Source organism: Ranitomeya variabilis, chromosome 5 (assembly GCF_051348905.1).
Source record: "Ranitomeya variabilis isolate aRanVar5 chromosome 5, aRanVar5.hap1, whole genome shotgun sequence".
NCBI classification, from domain to species: domain Eukaryota; kingdom Metazoa; phylum Chordata; class Amphibia; order Anura; family Dendrobatidae; genus Ranitomeya; species Ranitomeya variabilis.
In genome coordinates, this window is record NC_135236.1 from 593,451,296 (window position 1) to 593,474,949 (window position 23,654).

The 23,654-nt window shown below is 34.0% G+C and overlaps 12 non-coding genes across 12 annotated transcripts; all 12 read right to left on the reverse strand.

Moving 5' to 3' along the window:
* Nucleotides 1–562: 562 nt before the first annotated feature.
* TRNAL-AAG (transfer RNA leucine (anticodon AAG)) lies at nt 563–644 on the reverse strand. The gene has a single exon. It is a non-coding gene; the product is annotated as a tRNA-Leu (tRNA).
* Nucleotides 645–875: 231 nt separating this feature from the next.
* Nucleotides 876–957, reverse strand: TRNAL-UAG (transfer RNA leucine (anticodon UAG)). The gene has a single exon. It is a non-coding gene; the product is annotated as a tRNA-Leu (tRNA).
* A 2,605-nt stretch (nt 958–3,562) lies between these two features.
* On the reverse strand, nt 3,563–3,644 carry TRNAL-UAG (transfer RNA leucine (anticodon UAG)). The gene has a single exon. It is a non-coding gene; the product is annotated as a tRNA-Leu (tRNA).
* A 956-nt stretch (nt 3,645–4,600) lies between these two features.
* Nucleotides 4,601–4,682, reverse strand: TRNAL-AAG (transfer RNA leucine (anticodon AAG)). The gene has a single exon. It is a non-coding gene; the product is annotated as a tRNA-Leu (tRNA).
* Nucleotides 4,683–4,913: 231 nt separating this feature from the next.
* TRNAL-UAG (transfer RNA leucine (anticodon UAG)) lies at nt 4,914–4,995 on the reverse strand. Its single transcript has one exon. It is a non-coding gene; the product is annotated as a tRNA-Leu (tRNA).
* A 2,292-nt stretch (nt 4,996–7,287) lies between these two features.
* Nucleotides 7,288–7,369, reverse strand: TRNAL-AAG (transfer RNA leucine (anticodon AAG)). The gene has a single exon. It is a non-coding gene; the product is annotated as a tRNA-Leu (tRNA).
* Nucleotides 7,370–10,287: 2,918 nt separating this feature from the next.
* On the reverse strand, nt 10,288–10,369 carry TRNAQ-UUG (transfer RNA glutamine (anticodon UUG)). The gene has a single exon. It is a non-coding gene; the product is annotated as a tRNA-Gln (tRNA).
* A 2,298-nt stretch (nt 10,370–12,667) lies between these two features.
* On the reverse strand, nt 12,668–12,749 carry TRNAL-AAG (transfer RNA leucine (anticodon AAG)). The gene has a single exon. It is a non-coding gene; the product is annotated as a tRNA-Leu (tRNA).
* Nucleotides 12,750–16,720: 3,971 nt separating this feature from the next.
* On the reverse strand, nt 16,721–16,802 carry TRNAL-AAG (transfer RNA leucine (anticodon AAG)). Its single transcript has one exon. It is a non-coding gene; the product is annotated as a tRNA-Leu (tRNA).
* A 2,620-nt stretch (nt 16,803–19,422) lies between these two features.
* On the reverse strand, nt 19,423–19,504 carry TRNAL-AAG (transfer RNA leucine (anticodon AAG)). The gene has a single exon. It is a non-coding gene; the product is annotated as a tRNA-Leu (tRNA).
* A 1,269-nt stretch (nt 19,505–20,773) lies between these two features.
* On the reverse strand, nt 20,774–20,855 carry TRNAL-AAG (transfer RNA leucine (anticodon AAG)). Its single transcript has one exon. It is a non-coding gene; the product is annotated as a tRNA-Leu (tRNA).
* A 2,620-nt stretch (nt 20,856–23,475) lies between these two features.
* On the reverse strand, nt 23,476–23,557 carry TRNAL-AAG (transfer RNA leucine (anticodon AAG)). Its single transcript has one exon. It is a non-coding gene; the product is annotated as a tRNA-Leu (tRNA).
* Nucleotides 23,558–23,654: the final 97 nt, after the last annotated feature.

Sequence of the window (23,654 nt, forward strand, 5' to 3'; positions counted from 1 at the left end):
TATGGGTAAGTCTCTTAACAATAGGAAAAATCAAAGATTCTTTCACCTGTCTCTTCCTAAACAGAAATTAACACACTCATGAAAATACAAAATCATAAGAATTAGATCAAAGGGTTCTCAAAACCTCATAATAATGGCAGCAGTGGGATTTGAATGGGCATGTCTCTAAACATTAGAAAAAAGCAAGGATTCTTTCAACAGTCTTTATCTGAACTGAAAACTGGAAAATCATGCAAATACAAAAGAAGATTAAATCACATGCTAATTTGCATGTTAGCAAAATCATAAGAATAAGTACAAAAACATTTCAAGATCTCATAATACTGGCAGCAGTGGGTTTAAAGCATATGCTAATTTTGCATGTTAGCATAATTATAAGAATAAGATAAAAAGGTTTAAAAGAACTCATACTAGTGGCATTTGAACCCACAAGTCTGTTAAAATTTAGGTAAGTCTCTAAACTAAAGTCTAAAACTGTCTTTTCCAAAACAGAAATGCACACACTCATGGAAATACAAAATCCTCAGAATTAGATCAAAGGGTTCTCAAAACCTCATAATACTGGCAGCAGTGGGATTTGAACCCACGCCTCCAAAGAGACTGGAGCCTTAATCCAGCGCCTTAGACCGCTCGGCCATGCTACCTAATGCATCATTAAAAGAGCTTCCTGAGAGTAAGTTTAGTGTATCTGACTACATTTTAAACTTGTGCATTGTGGAAAATGGATAGGTCTCTAAACAAAAAGGAAAAAGCAATGATTCTATCTTTTGTCTTTTCCAAAAAAGCAAAGCACGCACTCATACAAAAATATGCTAATTTCTCTATTAGCAAAATCATAAATATAAGCTGAAAAGGTTTTCAAAACCTCAATATGTTGGCAGCAGTGGGATTTGAACCCACGCCTCCAAGGAGACTGGAGCCTAAATCCAGCGCCTTAGACCACTCGGCCATGCTACCTTAAACAGCATGGTTAATTAAGCTGCCTTAGAGAAAGTGAAGTACATTTGACAACATTTAAAATTAGTACATTTTGGAAAATGGGCATGTCTCTAAACATTAGGCAAAAACAAAGATTCTATCAACGGTCTTTATCTTAACTGAAAACTGCTAAATCATACAAATACAAAAGAAGATTATATCACATGCTAATTTGCATGCTAGCAAAATCATAAGAATAAGTACAAAAACATTTCAAGATCTCATAATACTGGCAGCAGTGAGATTAAAGCATATGCTAATTTTGCATGTTAGCATAATTATAAGAATGAGATAAAAAGGTTTAAAAGAACTCATACTAGTGGCAGCAGTGGGATTTGAACTCACAAGTCTGTTGGAATATGGGTAAGTCTCTTAACAATAGGAAAAATCAATGATTCTTTCAACTGTCTTTTCCTAAACAGAAATTAACACACTCATGAAAATACAAAATCATAAGAATTAGATCAAAGGGTTCTCAAAACCTCATAATAATGGCAGCAGTGGGATTTGAATGGGCATGTCTCTAAACATTAGAAAAAAGCAAGGATTCTTTCAACAGTCTTTATCTGAACTGAAAACTGGAAAATCATGCAAATACAAAAGAAGATTAAATCACATGCTAATTTGCATGTTAGCAAAATCATAAGAATAAGTACAAAAACATTTCAAGATCTCATAATACTGGCAGCAGTGGGTTTAAAGCATATGCTAATTTTGCATGTTAGCATAATTATAAGAATAAGATAAAAAGGTTTAAAAGAACTCATACTAGTGGCATTTGAACCCACAAGTCTGTTAAAATTTAGGTAAGTCTCTAAACAATAGGAACAATCAATGATTCTTTCAACTGTCTTTTCCAAAACAGAAATGCACACACTCATGGAAATACAAAATACTCAGAATTAGATCAAAGGGTTCTCAAAACCTCATAATACTAGCAGCAGCGGGATTTGAACCCACGCCTCCGAAGAGACTGGAGCCTTAATCCAGCGCCTTAGACCGCTCGGCCATGCTACCTAATGCATCATTAAAAGAGCTTCCTTAGAGTAAGTTTAGTGTATCTGACTACATTTTAAACTTGTGCATTGTGGAAAATGGATAGGTCTCTAAACAAAAAGGAAAAAGCAATGATTCTATCTTTTGTCTTTTCCAAAAAAGCAAAGCACGCACTCATACAAAAATATGCTAATTTTTCTATTAGCAAAATCATAAATATAAGCTGAAAAAGTTTTCAAAACCTCAATATGTTGGCAGCAGTGGGATTTGAACCCACGCCTCCAAAGAGACTGAAGCCTAAATCCAGCACCTTAGACCACTCGGCCATGCTACCTTAAACAGCATGGTTAATTAAGCTTCCTTAGAGAAAGTGAAGTACATTTGACAACATTTAAAATTAGTACATTTTGGAAAATGGGCATGTCTCTAAACATTAGGCAAAAACAAAGATTCTATCAACGGTCTTTATCTTAACTTAAAACTGCTAAATCATACAAATACAAAAGAAGATTATATCACATGCTAATTTGCATGCTAGCAAAATCATAAGAATAAGTACAAAAACATTTCAAGATCTCATTATACTGGCAGCAGTGAGATTAAAGCATATGCTAATTTTGCATGTTAGCATAATTATAAGAATGAGATAAAAAGGTTTAAAAGAACTCATACTAGTGGCAGCAGTGGGATTTGAACTCACAAGTCTGTTGGAATATGGGTAAGTCTCTTAACAATAGGAAAAATCAAAGATTCTTTCACCTGTCTCTTCCTAAACAGAAATTAACACACTCATGAAAATACAAAATCATAAGAATTAGATCAAAGGGTTCTCAAAACCTCATAATAATGGCAGCAGTGGGATTTGAATGGGCATGTCTCTAAACATTAGAAAAAAGCAAGGATTCTTTCAACAGTCTTTATCTGAACTGAAAACTGGAAAATCATGCAAATACAAAAGAAGATTAAATCACATGCTAATTTGCATGTTAGCAAAATCATAAGAATAAGTACAAAAACATTTCAAGATCTCATAATACTGGCAGCAGTGGGTTTAAAGCATATGCTAATTTTGCATGTTAGCATAATTATAAGAATAAGATAAAAAGGTTTAAAAGAACTCATACTAGTGGCATTTGAACCCACAAGTCTGTTAAAATTTAGGTAAGTCTCTAAACTAAAGTCTAAAACTGTCTTTTCCAAAACAGAAATGCACACACTCATGGAAATACAAAATCCTCAGAATTAGATCAAAGGGTTCTCAAAACCTCATAATACTGTCAGCAGTGGGATTTGAACCCACGCCTCCAAAGAGACTGGAGCCTTAATCCAGCGCCTTAGACCGCTCGGCCATGCTACCTAATGCATCATTAAAAGAGCTTCCTGAGAGTAAGTTTAGTGTATCTGACTACATTTTAAACTTGTGCATTGTGGAAAATGGATAGGTCTCTAAACAAAAAGGAAAAAGCAATGATTCTATCTTTTGTCTTTTCCAAAAAAGCAAAGCACGCACTCATACAAAAATATGCTAATTTTTCTATTAGCAAAATCATAAATATAAGCTGAAAAGGTTTTCAAAACCTCAATATGTTGGCAGCAGTGGGATTTGAACCCACACCTCCAAAGAGACTGGAGCCTAAATCCAGCGCCTTAGACCACTCGGCCATGCTACCTTAAACAGTATGGTTAATTAAGCTTCCTTAGAGAAAGTGAAGTACATTTGACAACATTTAAAATTAGTACATTTTGGAAAATGGGCATGTCTCTAAACATTAGGCAAAATCAAAGATTCTATCAACGGTCTTTATCTTAACTGAAAACTGCTAAATCATACAAATACAAAAGAAGATTATATCACATGCTAATTTGCATGCTAGCAAAATCATAAGAATAAGTACAAAAACATTTCAAGATCTCATAATACTGGCAGCAGTGAGATTAAAGCATATGCTAATTTTGCATGTTAGCATAATTATAAGAATGAGATAAAAAGGTTTAAAGGAACTCATACTAGTGGCAGCAGTGGGATTTGAACTCACAAGTCTGTTGGAATATGGGTAAGTCTCTTAACAATAGGAAAAATCAATGATTCTTTCAACTGTCTTTTCCTAAACAGAAATTAACACACTCATGAAAATACAAAATCATAAGAATTAGATCAAAGGGTTCTCAAAACCTCATAATAATGGCAGCAGTGGGATTTGAATGGGCATGTCTCTAAACATTAGAAAAAAGCAAGGATTCTTTCAACAGTCTTTATCTGAACTGAAAACTGGAAAATCATGCAAATACAAAAGAAGATTAAATCACATGCTAATTTGCATGTTAGCAAAATCATAAGAATAAGTACAAAAACATTTCAAGATCTCATAATACTGGCAGCAGTGGGTTTAAAGCATATGCTAATTTTGCATGTTAGCATAATTATAAGAATAAGATAAAAAGGTTTAAAAGAACTCATACTAGTGGCATTTGAACCCACAAGTCTGTTAAAATTTAGGTAAGTCTCTAAACAATAGGAACAATCAATGATTCTTTCAACTGTCTTTTCCAAAACAGAAATGCACACACTCATGGAAATACAAAATCCTCAGAATTAGATCAAAGGGTTCTCAAAACCTCATAATACTGGCAGCAGTGGGATTTGAACCCACGCCTCCAAAGAGACTGGAGCCTTAATCCAGCGCCTTAGACCGCTCGGCCATGCTACCTAATGCATCATTAAAAGAGCTTCCTGAGAGTAAGTTTAGTGTATCTGACTACATTTTAAACTTGTGCATTGTGGAAAATGGATAGGTCTCTAAACAAAAAGGAAAAAGCAATGATTCTATCTTTTGTCTTTTCCAAAAAAGCAAAGCACGCACTCATACAAAAATATGCTAATTTCTCTATTAGCAAAATCATAAATATAAGCTGAAAAGGTTTTCAAAATCTCAATATGTTGGCAGCAGTGGGATTTGAACCCACGCCTCCAAAGAGACTGGAGCCTAAATCCAGCGCCTTAGACCACTCGGCCATGCTACCTTAAACAGCATGGTTAATTAAGCTGCCTTAGAGAAAGTGAAGTACATTTGACAACATTTAAAATTAGTACATTTTGGAAAATGGGCATGTCTCTAAACATTAGGCAAAAACAAAGATTCTATCAACGGTCTTTATCTTAACTGAAAACTGCTAAATCATACAAATACAAAAGAAGATTATATCACATGCTAATTTGCATGCTAGCAAAATCATAAGAATAAGTACAAAAACATTTCAAGATCTCATAATACTGGCAGCAGTGAGATTAAAGCATATGCTAATTTTGCATGTTAGCATAATTATAAGAATGAGATAAAAAGGTTTAAAAGAACTCATACTAGTGGCAGCAGTGGGATTTGAACTCACAAGTCTGTTGGAGTATGGGTAAGTCTCTTAACAATAGGAAAAATCAATGATTCTTTCAACTGTCTTTTCCTAAACAGAAATTAACACACTCATGAAAATACAAAATCATAAGAATTAGATCAAAGGGTTCTCAAAACCTCATAATAATGGCAGCAGTGGGATTTGAATGGGCATGTCTCTAAACATTAGAAAAAAGCAAGGATTCTTTCAACAGTCTTTATCTGAACTGAAAACTGGAAAATCATGCAAATACAAAAGAAGATTAAATCACATGCTAATTTGCATGTTAGCAAAATCATAAGAATAAGTACAAAAACATTTCAAGATCTCATAATACTGGCAGCAGTGGGTTTAAAGCATATGCTAATTTTGCATGTTAGCATAATTATAAGAATAAGATAAAAAGGTTTAAAAGAACTCATACTAGTGGCATTTGAACCCACAAGTCTGTTAAAATTTAGGTAAGTCTCTAAACAATAGGAACAATCAATGATTCTTTCAACTGTCTTTTCCAAAACAGAAATGCACACACTCATGGAAATACAAAATACTCAGAATTAGATCAAAGGGTTCTCAAAACCTCATAATACTAGCAGCAGCGGGATTTGAACCCACGCCTCCGAAGAGACTGGAGCCTTAATCCAGCACCTTAGACCGCTCGGCCATGCTACCTAATGCATCATTAAAAGAGCTTCCTTAGAGTAAGTTTAGTGTATCTGACTACATTTTAAACTTGTGCATTGTGGAAAATGGATAGGTCTCTAAACAAAAAGGAAAAAGCAATGATTCTATCTTTTGTCTTTTCCAAAAAAGCAAAGCACGCACTCATACAAAAATATGCTAATTTTTCTATTAGCAAAATCATAAATATAAGCTGAAAAAGTTTTCAAAACCTCAATATGTTGGCAGCAGTGGGATTTGAACCCACGCCTCCAAAGAGACTGAAGCCTAAATCCAGCACCTTAGACCACTCGGCCATGCTACCTTAAACAGCATGGTTAATTAAGCTTCCTTAGAGAAAGTGAAGTACATTTGACAACATTTAAAATTAGTACATTTTGGAAAATGGGCATGTCTCTAAACATTAGGCAAAAACAAAGATTCTATCAACGGTCTTTATCTTAACTGAAAACTGCTAAATCATACAAATACAAAAGAAGATTATATCACATGCTAATTTGCATGCTAGCAAAATCATAAGAATAAGTACAAAAACATTTCAAGATCTCATTATACTGGCAGCAGTGAGATTAAAGCATATGCTAATTTTGCATGTTAGCATAATTATAAGAATGAGATAAAAAGGTTTAAAAGAACTCATACTAGTGGCAGCAGTGGGATTTGAACTCACAAGTCTGTTGGAATATGGGTAAGTCTCTTAACAATAGGAAAAATCAAAGATTCTTTCACCTGTCTCTTCCTAAACAGAAATTAACACACTCATGAAAATACAAAATCATAAGAATTAGATCAAAGGGTTCTCAAAACCTCATAATAATGGCAGCAGTGGGATTTGAATGGGCATGTCTCTAAACATTAGAAAAAAGCAAGTATTCTTTCAACAGTCTTTATCTGAACTGAAAACTGGAAAATCATGCAAATACAAAAGAAGATTAAATCACATGCTAATTTGCATGTTAGCAAAATCATAAGAATAAGTACAAAAACATTTCAAGATCTCATAATACTGGCAGCAGTGGGTTTAAAGCATATGCTAATTTTGCATGTTAGCATAATTATAAGAATAAGATAAAAAGGTTTAAAAGAACTCATACTAGTGGCATTTGAACCCACAAGTCTGTTAAAATTTAGGTAAGTCTCTAAACTAAAGTCTAAAACTGTCTTTTCCAAAACAGAAATGCACACACTCATGGAAATACAAAATCCTCAGAATTAGATCAAAGGGTTCTCAAAACCTCATAATACTGGCAGCAGTGGGATTTGAACCCACGCCTCCAAAGAGACTGGAGCCTTAATCCAGCGCCTTAGACCGCTCGGCCATGCTACCTAATGCATCATTAAAAGAGCTTCCTGAGAGTAAGTTTAGTGTATCTGACTACATTTTAAACTTGTGCATTGTGGAAAATGGATAGGTCTCTAAACAAAAAGGAAAAAGCAATGATTCTATCTTTTGTCTTTTCCAAAAAAGCAAAGCACGCACTCATACAAAAATATGCTAATTTTTCTATTAGCAAAATCATAAATATAAGCTGAAAAGGTTTTTAAAACCTCAATATGTTGGCAGCAGTGGGAGTTGAACCCACGCCTCCAAAGAGACTGGAGCCTAAATCCAGCGCCTTAGACCACTCGGCCATGCTACCTTAAACAGCATGGTTAATTAAGCTTCCTTAGAGAAAGTGAAGTACATTTGACAACATTTAAAATTAGTACATTTTGGAAAATGGGCATGTCTCTAAACATTAGGCAAAAACAAAGATTCTATCAACGGTCTTTATCTTAACTGAAAACTGCTAAATCATACAAATACAAAAGAAGATTATATCACATGCTAATTTGCATGCTAGCAAAATCATAAGAATAAGTACAAAAACATTTCAAGATCTCATAATACTGGCAGCAGTGAGATTAAAGCATATGCTAATTTTGCATGTTAGCATAATTATAAGAATGAGATAAAAAGGTTTAAAAGAACTCATACTAGTGGCAGCAGTGGGATTTGAACTCACAAGTCTGTTGGAATATGGGTAAGTCTCTTAACAATAGGAAAAATCAATGATTCTTTCAACTGTCTTTTCCTAAACAGAAATTAACACACTCATGAAAATACAAAATCATAAGAATTAGATCAAAGGGTTCTCAAAACCTCATAATAATGGCAGCAGTGGGATTTGAATGGGCATGTCTCTAAACATTAGAAAAAAGCAAGGATTCTTTCAACAGTCTTTATCTGAACTGAAAACTGGAAAATCATGCAAATACAAAAGAAGATTAAATCACATGCTAATTTGCATGTTAGCAAAATCATAAGAATAAGTACAAAAACATTTCAAGATCTCATAATACTGGCAGCAGTGGGTTTAAAGCATATGCTAATTTTGCATGTTAGCATAATTATAAGAATAAGATAAAAAGGTTTAAAAGAACTCATACTAGTGGCATTTGAACCCACAAGTCTGTTAAAATTTAGGTAAGTCTCTAAACAATAGGAACAATCAATGATTCTTTCAACTGTCTTTTCCAAAACAGAAATGCACACACTCATGGAAATACAAAATACTCAGAATTAGATCAAAGGGTTCTCAAAACCTCATAATACTAGCAGCAGCGGGATTTGAACCCACGCCTCCGAAGAGACTGGAGCCTTAATCCAGCGCCTTAGACCGCTCGGCCATGCTACCTAATGCATCATTAAAAGAGCTTCCTTAGAGTAAGTTTAGTGTATCTGACTACATTTTAAACTTGTGCATTGTGGAAAATGGATAGGTCTCTAAACAAAAAGGAAAAAGCAATGATTCTATCTTTTGTCTTTTCCAAAAAAGCAAAGCACGCACTCATACAAAAATATGCTAATTTTTCTATTAGCAAAATCATAAATATAAGCTGAAAAAGTTTTCAAAACCTCAATATGTTGGCAGCAGTGGGATTTGAACCCACGCCTCCAAAGAGACTGAAGCCTAAATCCAGCGCCTTAGACCACTCGGCCATGCTACCTTAAACAGCATGGTTAATTAAGCTTCCTTAGAGAAAGTGAAGTACATTTGACAACATTTAAAATTAGTACATTTTGGAAAATGGGCATGTCTCTAAACATTAGGCAAAAACAAAGATTCTATCAACGGTCTTTATCTTAACTGAAAACTGCTAAATCATACAAATACAAAAGAAGATTATATCACATGCTAATTTGCATGCTAGCAAAATCATAAGAATAAGTACAAAAACATTTCAAGATCTCATTATACTGGCAGCAGTGAGATTAAAGCATATGCTAATTTTGCATGTTAGCATAATTATAAGAATGAGATAAAAAGGTTTAAAAGAACTCATACTAGTGGCAGCAGTGGGATTTGAACTCACAAGTCTGTTGGAATATGGGTAAGTCTCTTAACAATAGGAAAAATCAAAGATTCTTTCACCTGTCTCTTCCTAAACAGAAATTAACACACTCATGAAAATACAAAATCATAAGAATTAGATCAAAGGGTTCTCAAAACCTCATAATAATGGCAGCAGTGGGATTTGAATGGGCATGTCTCTAAACATTAGAAAAAAGCAAGTATTCTTTCAACAGTCTTTATCTGAACTGAAAACTGGAAAATCATGCAAATACAAAAGAAGATTAAATCACATGCTAATTTGCATGTTAGCAAAATCATAAGAATAAGTACAAAAACATTTCAAGATCTCATAATACTGGCAGCAGTGGGTTTAAAGCATATGCTAATTTTGCATGTTAGCATAATTATAAGAATAAGATAAAAAGGTTTAAAAGAACTCATACTAGTGGCATTTGAACCCACAAGTCTGTTAAAATTTAGGTAAGTCTCTAAACTAAAGTCTAAAACTGTCTTTTCCAAAACAGAAATGCACACACTCATGGAAATACAAAATCCTCAGAATTAGATCAAAGGGTTCTCAAAACCTCATAATACTGGCAGCAGTGGGATTTGAACCCACGCCTCCAAAGAGACTGGAGCCTTAAACCAGTGCCTTAGACCGCTCGGCCATGCTACCTAATGCATCATTAAAAGAGCTTCCTGAGAGTAAGTTTAGTGTATCTGACTACATTTTAAACTTGTGCATTGTGGAAAATGGATAGGTCTCTAAACAAAAAGGAAAAAGCAATGATTCTATCTTTTGTCTTTTCCAAAAAAGCAAAGCACGCACTCATACAAAAATATGCTAATTTTTCTATTAGCAAAATCATAAATATAAGCTGAAAAGGTTTTTAAAACCTCAATATGTTGGCAGCAGTGGGAGTTGAACCCACGCCTCCAAAGAGACTGGAGCCAAAATCCAGCGCCTTAGACCACTCGGCCATGCTACCTTAAACAGCATGGTTAATTAAGCTTCCTTAGAGAAAGTGAAGTACATTTGACAACATTTAAAATTAGTACATTTTGGAAAATGGGCATGTCTCTAAACATTAGGCAAAAACAAAGATTCTATCAACGGTCTTTATCTTAACTGAAAACTGCTAAATCATACAAATACAAAAGAAGATTATATCACATGCTAATTTGCATGCTAGCAAAATCATAAGAATAAGTACAAAAACATTTCAAGATCTCATAATACTGGCAGCAGTGAGATTAAAGCATATGCTAATTTTGCATGTTAGCATAATTATAAGAATGAGATAAAAAGGTTTAAAAGAACTCATACTAGTGGCAGCAGTGGGATTTGAACTCACAAGTCTGTTGGAATATGGGTAAGTCTCTTAACAATAGGAAAAATCAATGATTCTTTCAACTGTCTTTTCCTAAACAGAAATTAACACACTCATGAAAATACAAAATCATAAGAATTAGATCAAAGGGTTCTCAAAACCTCATAATAATGGCAGCAGTGGGATTTGAATGGGCATGTCTCTAAACATTAGAAAAAAGCAAGGATTCTTTCAACAGTCTTTATCTGAACTGAAAACTGGAAAATCATGCAAATACAAAAGAAGATTAAATCACATGCTAATTTGCATGTTAGCAAAATCATAAGAATAAGTACAAAAACATTTCAAGATCTCATAATACTGGCAGCAGTGGGTTTAAAGCATATGCTAATTTTGCATGTTAGCATAATTATAAGAATAAGATAAAAAGGTTTAAAAGAACTCATACTAGTGGCATTTGAACCCACAAGTCTGTTAAAATTTAGGTAAGTCTCTAAACAATAGGAACAATCAATGATTCTTTCAACTGTCTTTTCCAAAACAGAAATGCACACACTCATGGAAATACAAAATACTCAGAATTAGATCAAAGGGTTCTCAAAACCTCATAATACTAGCAGCAGCGGGATTTGAACCCACGCCTCCGAAGAGACTGGAGCCTTAATCCAGCGCCTTAGACCGCTCGGCCATGCTACCTAATGCATCATTAAAAGAGCTTCCTTAGAGTAAGTTTAGTGTATCTGACTACATTTTAAACTTGTGCATTGTGGAAAATGGATAGGTCTCTAAACAAAAAGGAAAAAGCAATGATTCTATCTTTTGTCTTTTCCAAAAAAGCAAAGCACGCACTCATACAAAAATATGCTATTTTTTCTATTAGCAAAATCATAAATATAAGCTGAAAAAGTTTTCAAAACCTCAATATGTTGGCAGCAGTGGGATTTGAACCCACGCCTCCAAAGAGACTGAAGCCTAAATCCAGCGCCTTAGACCACTCGGCCATGCTACCTTAAACAGCATGGTTAATTAAGCTTCCTTAGAGAAAGTGAAGTACATTTGACAACATTTAAAATTAGTACATTTTGGAAAATGGGCATGTCTCTAAACATTAGGCAAAAACAAAGATTCTATCAACGGTCTTTATCTTAACTGAAAACTGCTAAATCATACAAATACAAAAGAAGATTATATCACATGCTAATTTGCATGCTAGCAAAATCATAAGAATAAGTACAAAAACATTTCAAGATCTCATTATACTGGCAGCAGTGAGATTAAAGCATATGCTAATTTTGCATGTTAGCATAATTATAAGAATGAGATAAAAAGGTTTAAAAGAACTCATACTAGTGGCATTTGAACTCACAAGTCTGTTGGAATATGGGTAAGTCTCTTAACAATAGGAAAAATCAATGATTCTTTCAACTGTCTTTTCCTAAACAGAAATTAACACACTCATGAAAATACAAAATCATAAGAATTAGATCAAAGGGTTCTCAAAACCTCATAATAATGGCAGCAGTGGGATTTGAATGGGCATGTCTCTAAACATTAGAAAAAAGCAAGGATTCTTTCAACAGTCTTTATCTGAACTGAAAACTGGAAAATCATGCAAATACAAAAGAAGATTAAATCACATGCTAATTTGCATGTTAGCAAAATCATAAGAATAAGTACAAAAACATTTCAAGATCTCATAATACTGGCAGCAGTGGGTTTAAAGCATATGCTAATTTTGCATGTTAGCATAATTATAAGAATAAGATAAAAAGGTTTAAAAGAACTCATACTAGTGGCATTTGAACCCACAAGTCTGTTAAAATTTAGGTAAGTCTCTAAACAATAGGAACAATCAATGATTCTTTCAACTGTCTTTTCCAAAACAGAAATGCACACACTCATGGAAATACAAAATACTCAGAATTAGATCAAAGGGTTCTCAAAACCTCATAATACTGGCAGCAGTGGGATTTGAACCCACGCCTCCGAAGAGACTGGAGCCTTAATCCAGCGCCTTAGACCGCTCGGCCATGCTACCTAATGCATCATTAAAAGAGCTTCCTTAGAATAAGTTTAGTGTATCTGACTACATTTTAAACTTGTGCATTGTGGAAAATGGATAGGTCTCTAAACAAAAAGGAAAAAGCAATGATTCTATCTTTTGTCTTTTCGAAAAAAGCAAAGCACGCACTCATACAAAAATATGCTAATTTTTCTATTAGCAAAATCATAAATATAAGCTGAAAAGGTTTTCAAAACCTCAATATGTTGGCAGCAGTGGGATTTGAACCCACGTCTCCAAAGAGACTGAAGCCTAAATCCAGCGCCTTAGACCACTCGGCCATGCTACCTTAAACAGCATGGTTAATTAAGCTTCCTTAGAGAAAGTGAAGTACATTTGACAACATTTAAAATTAGTACATTTTGGAAAATGGGCATGTCTCTAAACATTAGGCAAAAACAAAGATTCTATCAACGGTCTTTATCTTAACTGAAAACTGCTAAATCATACAAATACAAAAGAAGATTATATCACATGCTAATTTGCATGCTAGCAAAATCATAAGAATAAGTACAAAAACATTTCAAGATCTCATTATACTGGCAGCAGTGAGATTAAAGCATATGCTAATTTTGCATGTTAGCATAATTATAAGAATGAGATAAAAAGGTTTAAAAGAACTCATACTAGTGGCAGCAGTGGGATTTGAACTCACAAGTCTGTTGGAATATGGGTAAGTCTCTTAACAATAGGAAAAATCAATGATTCTTTCAACTGTCTTTTCCTAAACAGAAATTAACACACTCATGAAAATACAAAATCATAAGAATTAGATCAAAGGGTTCTCAAAACCTCATAATAATGGCAGCAGTGGGATTTGAATGGGCATGTCTCTAAACATTAGAAAAAAGCAAGGATTCTTTCAACAGTCTTTATCTGAACTGAAAACTGGAAAATCATGCAAATACAAAAGAAGATTAAATCACATGCTAATTTGCATGTTAGCAAAATCATAAGAATAAGTACAAAAACATTTCAAGATCTCATAATACTGGCAGCAGTGGGTTTAAAGCATATGCTAATTTTGCATGTTAGCATAATTATAAGAATAAGATAAAAAGGTTTAAAAGAACTCATACTAGTGGCATTTGAAACCACAAGTCTGTTAAAATTTAGGTAAGTCTCTTAACAATAGGAACAATCAATGATTCTTTCAACTGTCTTTTCCAAAACAGAAATGCACACACTCATGGAAATACAAAATACTCAGAATTAGATCAAAGGGTTCTCAAAACCTCATTATACTGGCAGCAGTGGGATTTGAACCCACCCCTCCGAAGAGACTGGAGCCTTAATCCAGCGCCTTAAACCGCTCGGCCATGCTACCTAATGCATCATTAAAAGAGCTTCCTTAGAGTAAGTTTAGTGTATCTGACTACATTTTAAACTTGTGCATTGTGGAAAATGGATAGGTCTCTAAACAAAAAGGAAAAAGCAATGATTCTATCTTTTGTCTTTTCCAAAAAAGCAAAGCACGCACTCATACAAAAATATGCTAATTTTTCTATTAGCAAAATCATAAATATAAGCTGGAAAGGTTTTCAAAACCTCAATATGTTGGCAGCAGTGGGATTTGAACCCACGCCTCCAAAGAGACTGAAGCCTAAATCCAGCGCCTTAGACCACTCGGCCATGCTACCTTAAACAGCATGGTTAATTAAGCTTCCTTAGAGAAAGTGAAGTACATTTGACAACATTTAAAATTAGTACATTTTGGAAAATGGGCATGTCTCTAAACATTAGGCAAAAACAAAGATTCTATCAACGGTCTTTATCTTAACTGAAAACTGCTAAATCATACAAATACAAAAGAAGATTATATCACATGCTAATTTGCATGCTAGCAAAATCATAAGAATAAGTACAAAAACATTTCAAGATCTCATTATACTGGCAGCAGTGAGATTAAAGCATATGCTAATTTTGCATGTTAGCATAATTATAAGAATGAGATAAAAAGGTTTAAAAAAACTCATACTAGTGGCAGCAGTGGGATTTGAACTCACAAGTCTGTTGGAATATGGGTAAGTCTCTTAACAATAGGAAAAATCAATGATTCTTTCAACTGTCTTTTCCTAAACAGAAATTAACACACTCATGAAAATACAAAATCATAAGAATTAGATCAAAGGGTTCTCAAAACCTCATAATAATGGCAGCAGTGGGATTTGAATGGGCATGTCTCTAAACATTAGAAAAAAGCAAGGATTCTTTCAACAGTCTTTATCTGAACTGAAAACTGGAAAATCATGCAAATACAAAAGAAGATTAAATCACATGCTAATTTGCATGTTAGCAAAATCATAAGAATAAGTACAAAAACATTTCAAGATCTCATAATACTGGCAGCAGTGGGTTTAAAGCATATGCTAATTTTGCATGTTAGCATAATTATAAGAATAAGATAAAAAGGTTTAAAAGAACTCATACTAGTGGCATTTGAATCCACAAGTCTGTTAAAATTTAGGTAAGTCTCTAAACAATAGGAACAATCAATGATTCTTTCAACTGTCTTTTCCAAAACAGAAATGCACACACTCATGGAAATACAAAATACTCAGAATTAGATCAAAGGGTTCTCAAAACCTCATAATACTAGCAGCAGCGGGATTTGAACCCACGCCTCCGAAGAGACTGGAGCCTTAATCCAGCGCCTTAGACCGCTCGGCCATGCTACCTAATGCATCATTAAAAGAGCTTCCTTAGAGTAAGTTTAGTGTATCTGACTACATTTTAAACTTGTGCATTGTGGAAAATGGATAGGTCTCTAAACAAAAAGGAAAAAGCAATGATTCTATCTTTTGTCTTTTCCAAAAAAGCAAAGCACGCACTCATACAAAAATATGCTAATTTTTCTATTAGCAAAATCATAAATATAAGCTGAAAAAGTTTTCAAAACCTCAATATGTTGGCAGCAGTGGGATTTGAACCCACGCCTCCAAAGACACTGAAGCCTAAATCCAGCGCCTTAGACCACTCGGCCATGCTACCTTAAACAGCATGGTTAACTAAGCTTCCTTAGAGAAAGTGAAGTACATTTGACAACATTTAAAATTAGTACATTTTGGAAAATGGGCATGTCTCTAAACATTAGGCAAAAACAAAGATTCTATCAACGGTCTTTATCTTAACTGAAAACTGCTAAATCATACAAATACAAAAGAAGATTATATCACATGCTAATTTGCATGCTAGCAAAATCATAAGAATAAGTACAAAAACATTTCAAGATCTCATTATACTGGCAGCAGTGAGATTAAAGCATATGCTAATTTTGCATGTTAGCATAATTATAAGAATGAGATAAAAAGGTTTAAAAGAACTCATACTAGTGGCAGCAGTGGGATTTGAACTCACAAGTCTGTTGGAATATGGGTAAGTCTTTTAACAATAGGAAAAATCAAAGATTCTTTCACCTGTCTCTTCCTAAACAGAAATTAACACACTCATGAAAATACAAAATCATAAGAATTAGATCAAAGGGTTCTCAAAACCTCATAATAATGGCAGCAGTGGGATTTGAATGGGCATGTCTCTAAACATTAGAAAAAAGCAAGGATTCTTTCAACAGTCTTTATCTGAACTGAAAACTGGAAAATCATGCAAATACAAAAGAAGATTAAATCACATGCTAATTTGCATGTTAGCAAAATCATAAGAATAAGTACAAAAACATTTCAAGATCTCATAATACTGGCAGCAGTGGGTTTAAAGCATATGCTAATTTTGCATGTTAGCATAATTATAAGAATAAGATAAAAAGGTTTAAAAGAACTCATACTAGTGGCATTTGAAACCACAAGTCTGTTAAAATTTAGGTAAGTCTCTAAACAATAGGAACAATCAATGATTCTTTCAACTGTCTTTTCCAAAACAGAAATGCACACACTCATGGAAATACAAAATACTCAGAATTAGATCAAAGGGTTCTCAAAACCTCATAATACTGGCAGCAGTGGGATTTGAACCCACGCCTCCGAAGAGACTGGAGCCTTAATCCAGCGCCTTAAACCGCTCGGCCATGCTACCTAATGCATCATTAAAAGAGCTTCCTTAGAGTAAGTTTAGTGTATCTGACTACATTTTAAACTTGTGCATTGTGGAAAATGGATAGGTCTCTAAACAAAAAGGAAAAAGCAATGATTCTATCTTTTGTCTTTTCCAAAAAAGCAAAGCACGCACTCATACAAAAATATGCTAATTTTTCTATTAGCAAAATCATAAATATAAGCTGGAAAGGTTTTCAAAACCTCAATATGTTGGCAGCAGTGGGATTTGAACCCACGCCTCCAAAGAGACTGAAGCCTAAATCCAGCGCCTTAGACCACTCGGCCATGCTACCTTAAACAGCATGGTTAATTAAGCTTCCTTAGAGAAAGTGAAGTACATTTGACAACATTTAAAATTAGTACATTTTGGAAAATGGGCATGTCTCTAAACATTAGGCAAAAACAAAGATTCTATCAACGGTCTTTATCTTAACTGAAAACTGCTAAATCATACAAATACAAAAGAAGATTATATCACATGCTAATTTGCATGCTAGCAAAATCATAAGAATAAGTACAAAAACATTTCAAGATCTCATTATACTGGCAGCAGTGAGATTAAAGCATATGCTAATTTTGCATGTTAGCATAATTATAAGAATGAGATAAAAAGGTTTAAAAGAACTCATACTAGTGGCAGCAGTGGGATTTGAACTCACAAGTCTGTTGGAATATGGGTAAGTCTCTTAACAATAGGAAAAATCAATGATTCTTTCAACTGTCTTTTCCTAAACAGAAATTAACACACTCATGAAAATACAAAATCATAAGAATTAGATCAAAGGGTTCTCAAAACCTCATAATAATGGCAGCAGTGGGATTTGAATGGGCATGTCTCTAAACATTAGAAAAAAGCAAGGATTCTTTCAACAGTCTTTATCTGAACTGAAAACTGGAAAATCATGCAAATACAAAAGAAGATTAAATCACATGCTAATTTGCATGTTAGCAAAATCATAAGAATAAGTACAAAAACATTTCAAGATCTCATAATACTGGCAGCAGTGGGTTTAAAGCATATGCTAATTTTGCATGTTAGCATAATTATAAGAATAAGATAAAAAGGTTTAAAAGAACTCATACTAGTGGCATTTGAATCCACAAGTCTGTTAAAATTTAGGTAAGTCTCTAAACAATAGGAACAATCAATGATTCTTTCAACTGTCTTTTCCAAAACAGAAATGCACACACTCATGGAAATACAAAATACTCAGAATTAGATCAAAGGGTTCTCAAAACCTCATAATACTAGCAGCAGCGGGATTTGAACCCACGCCTCCGAAGAGACTGGAGCCTTAATCCAGCGCCTTAGACCGCTCGGCCATGCTACCTAATGCATCATTAAAAGAGCTTCCTTAGAGTAAGTTTAGTGTATCTGACTACATTTTAAACTTGTGCATTGTGGAAAATGGATAGGTCTCTAAACAAAAAGGAAAAAGCAATGATTCTATCTTTTGTCTTTTCCAAAAAAGCAAAGCACGCACTCATACAAAAATATGCTAATTTTTCTATTAGCAAAATCATAAATATAAGCTGAAAAAGTTTTCAAAACCTCAATATGTTGGCAGCAGTGGGATTTGAACCCACGCCTCCAAAGACACTGAAGCCTAAATCCAGCGCCTTAGACCACTCGGCCATGCTACCTTAAACAGCATGGTTAATTAAGCTTCCTTAGAGAAAGTGAAGTACATTTGACAACATTTAAAATTAGTACATTTTGGAAAATGGGCATGTCTCTAAACATTAGGCAAAAACAAAGATTCTATCAACGGTCTTTATCTTAACTGAAAACTGCTAAATCATACAAATACAAAAGAAGATTATATCACATGCTAATTTGCATGCTAGCAAAATCATAAGAATAAGTACAAAAACATTTCAAGATCTCATTATACTGGCAGCAGTGAGATTAAAGCATATGCTAATTTTGCATGTTAGCATAATTATAAGAATGAGATAAAAAGGTTTAAAAGAACTCATACTAGTGGCAGCAGTGGGATTTGAACTCACAAGTCTGTTGGAATATGGGTAAGTCTTTTAACAATAGGAAAAATCAAAGATTCTTTCACCTGTCTCTTCCTAAACAGAAATTAACACACTCATGAAAATACAAAATCATAAGAATTAGATCAAAGGGTTCTCAAAACCTCATAATAATGGCAGCAGTGGGATTTGAATGGGCATGTCTCTAAACATTAGAAAAAAGCAAGGATTCTTTCAACAGTCTTTATCTGAACTGAAAACTGGAAAATCATGCAAATACAAAAGAAGATTAAATCACATGCTAATTTGCATGTTAGCAAAATCATAAGAATAAGTACAAAAACATTTCAAGATCTCATAATACTGGCAGCAGTGGGTTTAAAGCATATGCTAATTTTGCATGTTAGCATAATTATAAGAATAAGATAAAAAGGTTTAAAAGAACTCATACTAGTGGCATTTGAAACCACAAGTCTGTTAAAATTTAGGTAAGTCTCTAAACAATAGGAACAATCAATGATTCTTTCAACTGTCTTTTCCAAAACAGAAATGCACACACTCATGGAAATACAAAATACTCAGAATTAGATCAAAGGGTTCTCAAAACCTCATAATACTGGCAGCAGTGGGATTTGAACCCACGCCTCCGAAGAGACTGGAGCCTTAATCCAGCGCCTTAAACCGCTCGGCCATGCTACCTAATGCATCATTAAAAGAGCTTCCTTAGAGTAAGTTTAGTGTATCTGACTACATTTTAAACTTGTGCATTGTGGAAAATGGATAGGTCTCTAAACAAAAAGGAAAAAGCAATGATTCTATCTTTTGTCTTTTCCAAAAAAGCAAAGCACGCACTCATACAAAAATATGCTAATTTTTCTATTAGCAAAATCATAAATATAAGCTGAAAAAGTTTTCAAAACCTCAATATGTTGGCAGCAGTGGGATTTGAACCCACGCCTCCAAAGACACTGAAGCCTAAATCCAGCGCCTTAGACCACTCGGCCATGCTACCTTAAACAGCATGGTTAACTAAGCTTCCTTAGAGAAAGTGAAGTACATTTGACAACATTTAAAATTAGTACATTTTGGAAAATGGGCATGTCTCTAAACATTAGGCAAAAACAAAGATTCTATCAACGGTCTTTATCTTAACTGAAAACTGCTAAATCATACAAATACAAAAGAAGATTATATCACATGCTAATTTGCATGCTAGCAAAATCATAAGAATAAGTACAAAAACATTTCAAGATCTCATTATACTGGCAGCAGTGAGATTAAAGCATATGCTAATTTTGCATGTTAGCATAATTATAAGAATGAGATAAAAAGGTTTAAAAGAACTCATACTAGTGGCAGCAGTGGGATTTGAACTCACAAGTCTGTTGGAATATGGGTAAGTCTTTTAACAATAGGAAAAATCAAAGATTCTTTCACCTGTCTCTTCCTAAACAGAAATTAACACACTCATGAAAATACAAAATCATAAGAATTAGATCAAAGGGTTCTCAAAACCTCATAATAATGGCAGCAGTGGGATTTGAATGGGCATGTCTCTAAACATTAGAAAAAAGCAAGGATTCTTTCAACAGTCTTTATCTGAACTGAAAACTGGAAAATCATGCAAATACAAAAGAAGATTAAATCACATGCTAATTTGCATGTTAGCAAAATCATAAGAATAAGTACAAAAACATTTCAAGATCTCATAATACTGGCAGCAGTGGGTTTAAAGCATATGCTAATTTTGCATGTTAGCATAATTATAAGAATAAGATAAAAAGGTTTAAAAGAACTCATACTAGTGGCATTTGAAACCACAAGTCTGTTAAAATTTAGGTAAGTCTCTAAACAATAGGAACAATCAATGATTCTTTCAACTGTCTTTTCCAAAACAGAAATGCACACACTCATGGAAATACAAAATACTCAGAATTAGATCAAAGGGTTCTCAAAACCTCATAATACTGGCAGCAGTGGGATTTGAACCCACGCCTCCGAAGAGACTGGAGCCTTAATCCAGCGCCTTAAACCGCTCGGCCATGCTACCTAATGCATCATTAAAAGAGCTTCCTTAGAGTAAGTTTAGTGTATCTGACTACATTTTAAACTTGTGCATTGTGGAAAATGGATAGGTCTCTAAACAAAAAGGAAAAAGCAATGATTCTATCTTTTGTCTTTTCCAAAAAAGCAAAGCACGCACTCATACAAAAATATGCTAATTTTTCTATTAGCAAAATCATAAATATAAGCTGGAAAGGTTTTCAAAACCTCAATATGTTGGCAGCAGTGGGATTTGAACCCACGCCTCCAAAGAGACTGAAGCCTAAATCCAGCGCCTTAGACCACTCGGCCATGCTACCTTAAACAGCATGGTTAATTAAGCTTCCTTAGAGAAAGTGAAGTACATTTGACAACATTTAAAATTAGTACATTTTGGAAAATGGGCATGTCTCTAAACATTAGGCAAAAACAAAGATTCTATCAACGGTCTTTATCTTAACTGAAAACTGCTAAATCATACAAATACAAAAGAAGATTATATCACATGCTAATTTGCATGCTAGCAAAATCATAAGAATAAGTACAAAAACATTTCAAGATCTCATTATACTGGCAGCAGTGAGATTAAAGCATATGCTAATTTTGCATGTTAGCATAATTATAAGAATGAGATAAAAAGGTTTAAAAGAACTCATACTAGTGGCAGCAGTGGGATTTGAACTCACAAGTCTGTTGGAATATGGGTAAGTCTCTTAACAATAGGAAAAATCAATGATTCTTTCAACTGTATTTTCCTAAACAGAAATTAACACACTCATGAAAATACAAAATCATAAGAATTAGATCAAAGGGTTCTCAAAACCTCATAATAATGGCAGCAGTGGGATTTGAATGGGCATGTCTCTAAACATTAGAAAAAAGCAAGGATTCTTTCAACAGTCTTTATCTGAACTGAAAACTGGAAAATCATGCAAATACAAAAGAAGATTAAATCACATGCTAATTTGCATGTTAGCAAAATCATAAGAATAAGTACAAAAACATTTCAAGATCTCATAATACTGGCAGCAGTGGGTTTAAAGCATATGCTAATTTTGCATGTTAGCATAATTATAAGAATAAGATAAAAAGGTTTAAAAGAACTCATACTAGTGGCATTTGAATCCACAAGTCTGTTAAAATTTAGGTAAGTCTCTAAACAATAGGAACAATCAATGATTCTTTCAACTGTCTTTTCCAAAACAGAAATGCACACACTCATGGAAATACAAAATACTCAGAATTAGATCAAAGGGTTCTCAAAACCTCATAATACTAGCAGCAGCGGGATTTGAACCCACGCCTCCGAAGAGACTGGAGCCTTAATCCAGCGCCTTAGACCGCTCGGCCATGCTACCTAATGCATCATTAAAAGAGCTTCCTTAGAGTAAGTTTAGTGTATCTGACTACATTTTAAACTTGTGCATTGTGGAAAATGGATAGGTCTCTAAACAAAAAGGAAAAAGCAATGATTCTATCTTTTGTCTTTTCCAAAAAAGCAAAGCACGCACTCATACAAAAATATGCTAATTTTTCTATTAGCAAAATCATAAATATAAGCTGAAAAAGTTTTCAAAACCTCAATATGTTGGCAGCAGTGGGATTTGAACCCACGCCTCCAAAGACACTGAAGCCTAAATCCAGCGCCTTAGACCACTCGGCCATGCTACCTTAAACAGCATGGTTAATTAAGCTTCCTTAGAGAAAGTGAAGTACATTTGACAACATTTAAAATTAGTACATTTTGGAAAATGGGCATGTCTCTAAACATTAGGCAAAAACAAAGATTCTATCAACGGTCTTTATCTTAACTGAAAACTGCTAAATCATACAAATACAAAAGAAGATTATATCACATGCTAATTTGCATGCTAGCAAAATCATAAGAATAAGTACAAAAACATTTCAAGATCTCATTATACTGGCAGCAGTGAGATTAAAGCATATGCTAATTTTGCATGTTAGCATAATTATAAGAATGAGATAAAAAGGTTTAAAAGAACTCATACTAGTGGCAGCAGTGGGATTTGAACTCACAAGTCTGTTGGAATATGGGTAAGTCTTTTAACAATAGGAAAAATCAAAGATTCTTTCACCTGTCTCTTCCTAAACAGAAATTAACACACTCATGAAAATACAAAATCATAAGAATTAGATCAAAGGGTTCTCAAAACCTCATAATAATGGCAGCAGTGGGATTTGAATGGGCATGTCTCTAAACATTAGAAAAAAGCAAGGATTCTTTCAACAGTCTTTATCTGAACTGAAAACTGGAAAATCATGCAAATACAAAAGAAGATTAAATCACATGCTAATTTGCATGTTAGCAAAATCATAAGAATAAGTACAAAAACATTTCAAGATCTCATAATACTGGCAGCAGTGGGTTTAAAGCATATGCTAATTTTGCATGTTAGCATAATTATAAGAATAAGATAAAAAGGTTTAAAAGAACTCATACTAGTGGCATTTGAAACCACAAGTCTGTTAAAATTTAGGTAAGTCTCTAAACAATAGGAACAATCAATGATTCTTTCAACTGTCTTTTCCAAAACAGAAATGCACACACTCATGGAAATACAAAATACTCAGAATTAGATCAAAGGGTTCTCAAAACCTCATAATACTGGCAGCAGTGGGATTTGAACCCACGCCTCCGAAGAGACTGGAGCCTTAATCCAGCGCCTTAAACCGCTCGGCCATGCTACCTAATGCATCATTAAAAGAGCTTCCTTAGAGTAAGTTTAGTGTATCTGACTACATTTTAAACTTGTGCATTGTGGAAAATGGATAGGTCTCTAAACAA